Below are 10069 nucleotides of genomic sequence, written 5' to 3' on the forward strand. Positions count from 1 at the left end.
GAATTTCACTCCTTGCAAGGATTACGGCTTATCCCTTAACAAATACAGTCTAGCTCGGTGCAAGGGAAGGTAAAGGGGAGATGTGGAGGACTCAGTGAACAGCGTTTGATGGAGTTGATCTGCACTGCAGCAGTCCACACCCGGCAAGAAGGCAGGGAGCAGAGACCGCTCACCGCCGGCGCTTCCCGGTTCTAGCCTGACAGTGGAAACGCTGGTGTGGGTGGGAGTTTAGTCCAATTTGCTGGGAAAATTAGGCTGTGTGACTCAGCTGCCTGCCTGTGTTCTTGCCGCTTCCCACTAGTGGCTGACCACTCCCACCCATGTTTGACACAGGAGCAAAGGTTTCCACAAGCGCTGGTGGACCCGTGCTTGCTCTGGCCATCCGGGGAGAGCAGCCCATCCCCGCACTCCTCGGCTGCTCCCGGGCACCGCGCAGACGGCAGGAGGACAGCGGTCCCCTATGACACCATAGCCATAAATACGGGGTGGGCAGAGGTGGCAGGGACAAGCGGTGGTGTCAAGTCATCGTGCAGATATGTTATCCGTAACTGAACCTCCTCACCTGGCTGTTGCCTGTGCCCTGATGATATATGGAGTGGCTGGGTCGCAATAGGATTTCTACCCAGAGTATTGGCTGAATGATAAAGGATTCTGTCTGCGGTGATAATTGCACCATAAATAGCGCTGGGTTCAGCAGTGACGAGTGAGGCATTAGAAACCCTCACCCTCTGGATTCCTCCCACTTCTTTCCTCCTGACTGCTAACAAGCTGGAAGAATAGCTGTTCGTGTTTTTTTACCAACTGCAAGAAGTTTATTGCACTCAGAGGCAGTTGGACATCTTCCTCCCCATAAATCTTAATACTAAAAAAAGAGAGAGAGAGAGAAAAACAGCTAAATTGTGTCATTACTGGAAAATGGCAAGTATGGTGGCACCCTCGCACAGCTGTCCCTCTTCATCCCCTCTGCAGCAGGGATGGCTCTTTCCCTCTCTCACCTCCACCCTTCCTCGTCTCTCCTGGGTGCTCTTCAGTACTTGTGATGTAACCATCCATTTTACTCCACTGATAGGAACTGAAAACCTGCCAGCTAGCCCCAAACACTGAAAAATGAGGAGCTCAAATTCAGGAGTGCTGTAAGAGGCATGACTGGAAAAAAAAAAAATTAATACGAATGGATTTGAAGCCCTTTCTGGTTCCTTGCTTTTTAAGCCTGTAGAAAGCATGTGGACCCTCTTTGTTTTTTTTTCCCAAAGAAAATCTGGAAAATATACCTGACTATGCAGACAGATTAACCTCTTCTGGTATTCCAAAAACACCTTAAAACTCTCTTAATGTTTGTGCATTAAGATTTCTCACTGACGTCAAACTCAAGTCCACTCAAGTTTGGTCCTCTGGGAATATCCACTCACTGCTCACGATCATCCCCTAGGTGCTTTGGTAAATGTAGAATAAATGAAAAAAGGAGCCAGAACTGAATGGTGACATCTCTTAATCAAACTCTATTCACAGGTCAGTAAATCGCTAGTGTTGCTGTTCTCTTCCTTATATGTAGTGCCCTATTTTGCTGCCTATAGCTAAAAAAAATCAGACCACGTGGCTGCAGGAGCAGAGGTTTACTAGAAATGCCCAGCTCATATATTGGAGACTCCCCAGGAAGGAGCAGAGCTGGTACCTAAGTGAGACTCCAGTAGGACCTGGAGTGTTTAAAAGCTTTGGGGCATATACAAACTCTATGAATCTCTTTTACAGCTCCTCCCCCCCCCCCCAAACTTGCAAGATTCTGGCCAAAAACTGAACCTCAGGGAGTCAGGCATGACATACCCCAGCTGGGCTGATTTAAAGAAGAGACAAGCCTGGCCTCCAGCTGGCGCATGCTGGCAGAGCTCTTTAGCGGAGTGATGAGAATCTGCACTCCATAAACATCTTTTTCCTGCGCCAGCCCTGTCACTCACCTCTAGCACTGCAGAAGGCTCTGCTCTGCCGCCTGCATGCTGCTTTGGAGCAGAGGTCCGACAGGAAAACCCTTCAGGGGCTGGTTGCTGGGCTTTCTCCATGACTGCTTCTGGCACCACTGAGATGTAGCTCTGGCTTTTGTAAGAAGATGATTAAAAAGTTTTTAGAAGGGGTGTTGAAGTGCCCTGAAGGGGGAAAACGATTCCTCCTTCCTGGACTCTTTAAAACCTTCCACAAATAACTGCAAGTCCTAGCCAGTGTGGTAGAGTAGGAAGAAGAAGGAAAGTCTTATTCCAAGTTGGGAAAAGAAATGCTTAACAGGCAATTTTTAAAGACTCTGAGTAGTGTTTGGGTGGAAATCCTTCCGCACTGGCCAGATTCGAGCAGGACCCTCAGCACAGACTCAAGGCCAGCAGTGATGCTCATGGTAGCATACAGGAAAAAGAGCAGCCCTCGCTTTTCTCAGTGCATTGCAGTAAAGGTTGCTAAGCAGGCACGAGCGCTTCAGCTCCTGTACAAATCCACAAGCTCCCCAAAAACCTTCCTCTCCTGCACACGCGACAAACCCAAAGGCCAAATATAGAGTGTGACTTTTCTCCCTTTTCTTTTTTCTTATTTTTTTTTCTGTCCTGGAGTGTTTGCAGCAAAACTATTCACCCTGTTTAAGCTTTGGATTTGCAAGTTTAAATCTTTTGCAGTGCCAGGTGCACCCAAAAAGATAAGGAAGCTGGGTGGTGTATTGCTGTAGTTAAGAATAAATAAATAAAAGAACTCTGAGAATAATTTGAAGCTGTTTCTTAATAGCTCAGTATTTCTGCATTATCTAATGCTGCTATTATATCTACCCTGTCTAAGCTGGCATGGGAATGCACAAAACACTTAAAACAACAAAAGCAATGAGCATTCTTCGACTCTCATTTTTATTCTTTTTGTTGCTCCATGTCTTGATAAGTGCTTCTGGAAGAGGGGACAAAGATTTTGTGGCCTTGCTGGCAGAAGTCCCCGTTAATGAATGCAGGAGCAGATAGGTGGGGGGAGAGAGGGAGGGAAGCAGTCTGGGGATGTGCAACAGCCACATATTGGTGCACCAGAAAACTTGGGAGGAAATCTCTGAGGACAAGAGAGCAGGGTGTTCCTGCCATAGCCATGAGTGGTTGGTAGTGGAGCCGAGGCTGCTAATTTCCCCCTCCTGGAGGCTGAAGTTTGGCTCATGGTGTGACTAGACAAACTGACCACCCACCTTTGATTTTCCTCTCTCTCGTGGATTTGTGTAGGTCCTTGCCATGGATCTGAGGGATGTGGTGCGCCCATATGCCCCCCATGACAAAGTCGCGAGTGATGGCCTCCTCAGGCAGTGGTGTGCCCCCAGCATTAGGCACAGGGTGTAGGGGGCCAAACAGGGTGACAGAGCACTGGAACAGGTTGCCCAGAGAGGCTGTGGAATCTCCTTCCCTGGAGATATTCAAAAGCCATCTGGACACAATCCTGGGTAGTGTGCTCTAGAGGACCCTGCTTGAGCAGGGGAATTGGACTAGATGATCTCCAGAGGGCCCTTCCAACCGCAACCGTTCTGTGATTCTGTGAAACCTGCTCCCTCATCCATTTAACGCATAGGCCATAGGGTTACAGATCTGCAGATCAATGTCTTCCCAGCCATGCCCCACATCCCGCTCCCTCCTGCTGTTTCTCTACTTAGACCTCATCCAGCCAGGCTACTGACCCCATCGCTGCTGACACTGCAGTAAAAGGAGAGCAAAGGAATACCTCTTGGCAGCATTGCTGCAAAATCCCTTCTCCTCTCACATCAAGAAAGGATGCAACATTTGCATTTCACAGCGTAGGTGTCTCTTGCTGAGCACCAACACTTCTCCAGCCCCAGCTGCAGCAACTGGCTTCCCTCCTCCTCCCTTACCAAAAGCTTTTGTGGGACCAGTGCAGCATGAGGCCTGAGCGCTGGTCCTCTTTGGAGGCTGTTACCAGAATTCCTGGCAAGAGATGCAAAACCTGAGTTCACAAATCAGATGCTAACATATACTTGGCCGGCCACAGGAGAGGGAAAAAAAACCAAAAAAAACAGGCTTTAAAAATAATAATGAGTCTGAAAAAACAGCCTGGGACTCAGGTAGCTGGGCTGTGCATGACTCAGTGGAAAGAAGCGAGTCAGGGCTTCATGGAAGAAGCTTTGGGAGAGGACGGCAGAGGAGGAGATGAAAGTAATCAAGCAGCAAGAGCTGCCCAGACGCGGCTATTCTTGGCTATTCTATTAGGAGGGAGATCACTGCTAGTGCTTCTCAAAATACAGTTTGATGCAATTATAGAGGCTGTAATGACGGGTCCCCTTTTTACTCAGTGGCTCTGCTTCATTCAGCAGGCGTCTGTCACGCAGGTGGATTTATGCGAGGACAGACACTCCTCTGGGTCTGGAGAAGCAGAACATCCTAGTGGGAACTGTACCGAATGGGTGCTGGATCTCACCTGGTGCGAAACCACCTCCTGCAACCTCTGCTCCCTGCTGCTGCCAGCCTTTTTCCTGGTAGTGGCTCTGCTTGCGCCAGCTAAACAGGCAGCTCTTCCTCCTCCTGCCTGCTCAGGACTGGACTCCAAAGTCCCAGCTTGCCCTGCATCGTGCTGTCTGTCCTGGCTGTACATCCTTGTAACAAGGCCACCAGCCAGCGGGATGAGGTGTGATTTGCAACGCTCTGAGGTGTGTATTCAGTGCCCACCAAACAGGGTGGCTGGGGAAAACACCAGGACTTCTTTGTTTTGGCCAGAGTCCAGTGAAAATATCCCCAATTGAAAAGATTGTGCAATATAGCCTGTATATTGCCTGTTATTAGAGGAGGGACTGGTGGCTTCTCTTTGATGTCTCTTTGTAGAGTTTTTTGCTTGCTGCTCCTGTGATGCTGAGAGATTGGCAGAAGCACGAGTGGCCAAGTAGGTTCCCCCTCCTCCTTGGGACTCAGTAGTACAACTCTCTATCATCTCCTGCCCAGTGAGGATGGGAGCTGACCACGTGAAAGGACGGTGAGGCAGGGGAGCTGGCACATTGCATTGCAGCTGCAGGCATCCAGGAGTAATGACACGGATTGGTGCGCCACAGGCCTACGCTCCACCGCAAAGGGTGGTCACAGCAAATACAGCCAATTCTTGGATGACAAGTAAATCCAGACGCATGTGATGTTTCTGTAGCTGCAACATACGAGATCTGTGTTTTGGAGCTGAAATAAGCCATCACCCTTTGTCTGTCTCTGGGAGTTTAGGGGGGAGCTTTATGGAAACGGCAGCAGGATTTCAGTCCAGGTCAGGAAGAATGTCCATTCTGAAAGTCACTCATTTTCTTGTCTTTATTTTTCAAAGTCATTTACTGCATTTTATTTTGTCAGTTTTCTTTCTCTAAGGCTCAATACCACCCACAGCCCTGGCTACTGCTGAGCTCTGGCTCTCAGTCAAATCCTCTTGCCTTCAGGGAGATGGAAACTAATCAATGAAGAATATTAAACAATATGAAAGCCATAATGATTTAACATTTCCCATAAAGGTCAGAGTCCCCCAGCAGCTCCATGATAACACTGAGCTAAAGAAGGCATGGGGAGATGACATATCTCAGAGATAAGCTCTCATTTCTCTATTTTCTGCAAGATATCTTGCTCTTATGTGGTGGAAAAGATCAGGCTGCTGAGCAGCTACAGGCTAGCCTGGCTCTAGAGTTTTGCTAGATAGAGCTTAGATTTCCCATATGTTTGTGGGGAGTCTGAGCTGACTCACTCCCCTGTTTGCAGGTGTGGGTAGGCATGGGCATGGGGTCCTGCCATGGCTCAGACCCTGGTGAACCACGTCCCCTTGTGCCCCACTTCAGTGCCTTTGCTCTGTTGGAGAGTTGCTGAAGGTTTGCAAGGATGGGGCTGACACATTCAGGACTCATTCTGGGGATGCTCAGCTGAGTGCAACGCTTCTGTCCAGCACCCTGTTACCTCAAGCTACCTGAGTCCGGAAGTTTCCTCTGGCCCCTTATAGTAAGTTTTAACCTAGATTCAGACCCCTGCGTTTAGGTCCTGATTTGTCACCTTACCTCTCTTTCCAAAAGCGGGGGGCGTTTGGATCTGAGGAGGGCTACAGTGACATGCCGTTCAAGGGAGAATGCTGGATGGGATGCAGGACATGTCCCATGAACGGGGATAGGACCAGACTGGTACCTTTCGCTAGTGGAAATGGGCCGATCAAGTAGGCAGGAATGAAAACAGATGCTTCCGTCACGGTTAGCTGACTTTGATACAGCTGTTTACTAGACTTATAGCATGAAGAAAGGCACTAGTATGTTGGGTGGTGGTTTATATTGGCCACAGAAAAGTAATAGAAGACTGTGAAGCAAACCTAGGAGATCAGCTACTTCATGTTGCAGCTGGATGCAGCCCACCCTCTTCCTGGCAGATATTGGCTTGCCTAGTCTTTAACACACTCCCCTTGTCCCCTCTTCAGGCTACAGTCCAGCTGGGAGGATATTTCATTGTTTTCCACTCCATCTTTCCTTCAGTCTCCACAATGTGGTGAAGTTTCAGGAGCACTTGGCTCAGAGGATGTGCCTGAGATATTCTTGCTGACGAACTCTGCTTCATTCCCCACCTGAATCCAGCTCTTGTCTCCTGCCCTAAGGTCAGATGATTGTAAATTCTTCAGCCAGGCTCTGTCGTTTTACTCTGTACAGGTCCCTCCTCTAATACAACGGGGTCTGTTTTGTGGCAGCAATGACAATTTCAAAATAATCCTCAAGCAGGAGATTTAAATTAAATTTCTGGCTCAGCCAATGGAGTTGCTGAACAGTCTTAACAAGTCACTCCTCTCCGGATCCTGGTCTTCTGCATCTATAAAGGAAGGATGATGACACTTAATTTCTGTGTCTAAAGCTATGAATACAAAGTGGACCGTAGGCCTCAAGCACCAGTGTCAGCCGAGAGGTTTCTCTAAATGAGGCCAATAATCAGTTGATCCTTGCTTCCATTGTAATGGCAAACCTAGTTAAAATCTAACTCTTTTATTTCAAATGTTACTGGCAGGGCTGAAAAGATGCAGACACAATAGTTTAATCCAGCTAGACTGCTCAAGACCCTTTATATTTAAGTTTGAACAAGAGTTTGTAAAAGGGCACAGCAATTAGCATCAAAGAGTGAAAGAGAGAAGAAAAAGGGACCCTTAAACAATGCCAACCTGCAACAAAGCACAGTCCGCTGGATAGGAACCCAAGGAGCCAGGACATTTTGGAGACTGTTGTGAGCTACCACATTTTGCATTCCAATTACTTTTCTCCGGTGCATAGTTAACTGACAGTAGTTGGTCCCCATTGAGTTTCCTGAAAAGCAATTTATTGTTGGACAGGATGAAACTCAGCAGGTGTTAATTCCATTAGAATGGCCCTCCTTTACTACACCAAATCCTCCCATCTTCTTCATTTGCTCCTCTTAATAAGATGTTGTATATCGCTACTACACCTGGCTGCACACCACGGGTATGAATTTAATGTGCAAAGTTAAATGTAAACGGGATTAACCAAATCTTAGTAATTATAAAATACTTGAAGGCGTTCTCACCTCCCCACTTTATTTGCAAACTCTTCATTCTGCCTGTCTCGCATGTTCAGAGAGTCACAGACTAGCTGGGGCTAGAAGGCACCTCTGGAGATCATCTGGTCCAACCTTCCTGTTCAAGCAGGGTCACCTGGAGCAGGTTGCTCAGCACAGCATCCAGCTGAGTGTTGCATATCTCCAAAGATGGAGACTCCACAACCTCCGTGGGCAACCAGTTGCAGTGTTCAACAGTGAAAAAGTGTTTTCTTACATTCAGATAGAATTTCCTGTACTTCAGTTCATGCCTCTCATTTTGTTATTGGGCACCACGGAAAAGAGTCTGGGTTCCTCTTCTTTACACCCTCCCATCAGATATTTACAAACATTGATAAGATGCCCCCCCCCCCCAATCTTATTTTCTCCAGGCTAAACAGCCCCAGCTCTGCCAGCCTCTCCTTGCATGAGATGCTCCAGTCCCTTAATCTTCTTTGTGGCCCTTTGCTGGACTCACTCCAGTAAGCCCATGTCTTGTACCCTCAGTCAAGAATTGGACACAGCACCCTAGATGTGGCCTCACCAGTGTTGAGTAGAGGGGAAGGATCATCTACCTCAGCCTACTGGCAACACTCTTCCTCATGCAGCCCAGGATGCTGTTGTTGTTCTTGGCCACAAGGACGCATTGCTGGCCACCAGGACCCCCAGGTCCTTCTCTGCAGAGATGCTCTCTTGCTGGTCGGCCCCCCCAGCAAGAACTGGTGCCTGAGGTTATTCCTCTCCAGGTGCAGGACTTTGCACTTCCTTTTATTGAACTTCATGAGGTTGCCTGCTGCCCATCTCTCCAGCCTGCTGAAGAGATGTTGCCATTCCTCTGAATGGCAACAAAATGGCCTGGTTGTAAAACAAAACTATGTACTTAAGTACTTCTACCTGAACAGATTTGTTTGTCAAGCCCTAATCCTTGAATGTGCTGTTGTGATCAGAGATTTTTTAATTCTGATGACCTTCAGGGTCATCAGAGATGTTTGATTTCCATCACGTTTGGAGGATATCAGCTCTGGTGGATGAAGGCATCGGGAGCGTCAGGCTATCAGAAGCAGATTGGCTGCTGATGCATATGAAACAAAAGAAAATTTAAAAGATGTGATAGAATTCAGCATTTTAGAATAAAGACAGACTTGTCACTGAGTGTTCATCCAACCCGCAGATCCTCCTTAGCACAACTAAATAACAGTTATTGAAATATTGTGTATTGAATTTACTGGTGGAAACATCTGTCATCAGAGTATCAAAGTCTGTGAAGGCAACTCAAGTTGATTGACCCACTGACCTAATGTGGGACTGTTTGTTTCTAAACAAAATTTGTTTTCTTCTTGAGCTGCATAGCCAGAAATATGTTGCTGTCAGGAGAAGAGAGAGATTTACAAATATTAGAATTAGATGGAATTGGGGAGCAGTAATGAAAGCCTGGACTGATTTCTAGGCTGAAAAAGTTAGCAGGGATGTTGCTCAGGGATGTTGCTTTGCGGATGCAAAAGCTTTATTTTCAAAGCAAGCCATAGCAGAAGGGTGATTCACAGTGCATGTCTGCACAGGCTAAAGCACCATGCAGTGTGTACCCAGTACTCCTGCTGCAAATAGAGCTCTGGCATTTTGATTTTTCAGTAGCTGTGTTTCAAAGCCCTCTGAAATATGCAAAGAGTTTTAAGCTTGCTTTAAGAATATAGATAATTGAAAGGTTTATGCAGCTGTGAAGCACACGCTCTCTCACACATGCCTCTGAAACTACCTATTCACATCCAGAGCAGTTTTGTGTCCAGGTGAAATCCAAATGAGAAGGCTCCAGAGAGATGGAGCACTGAGCCCTTATTCTCTTCTTCAGGGAGCTACACTCCTCTCCGAGACATTAACAGTATCACAGACCTTCAAAGCACAGGGCAAGAAGCTGAAGTTTCAGCTGGCAGGAGGAACAGCTTGGCTTGTAGGAGCCCTGCACTGCCAGGAGCGAGGGCAGAGAGCCCCTGAGGTGCTTCGTGGGCAGCTCCTGCACCAGCGGGCTCTCATGCTGCTGGCTGAGGCTCCACGCTACAGTGGAGTCCATCACCTTGGCCACCGCGGTAGAGCTACAGACCTTTTCAACTAGCTTGCAGGAAAGCAACCAAGCTGGCTTAACCTAGCCAGTGGCCACTGAAAGGCACAGTGAGTCTCATAGTGACATTGCCATTATGTCTTCTAATTTGTCTGAAATCTCAGCAGGACCGTACCTTCTAATTTGCTGTTTGTTGCCTTTTCCCTAGAAGATCAGCTGTTTGCTCTGTTGGTATTAGCAGATCAATATCACTGAAACAGATGTGTTTTCCCTCTGGCCTTGAAGAAGTTAGTTTTCCAGACATCTGTGATTACCTGCTGAGGTAAGCAAGACTGCTCTTGCTCATCTGTTTGCGCTTCTCATGCGTGTTGCCAGGTACACCCTCAGCCTAGGGCAGAGATGGAGGAGAGACTTGAGCCTGGTTGAAAGGACGTATTTTCATCCTTTGGTGGTACTGGCGGGACAGAGACAG

The sequence above is a fragment of the Struthio camelus genome, chromosome 13, assembly GCF_040807025.1.
Source record: "Struthio camelus isolate bStrCam1 chromosome 13, bStrCam1.hap1, whole genome shotgun sequence".
Lineage (NCBI taxonomy): Eukaryota > Metazoa > Chordata > Aves > Struthioniformes > Struthionidae > Struthio > Struthio camelus.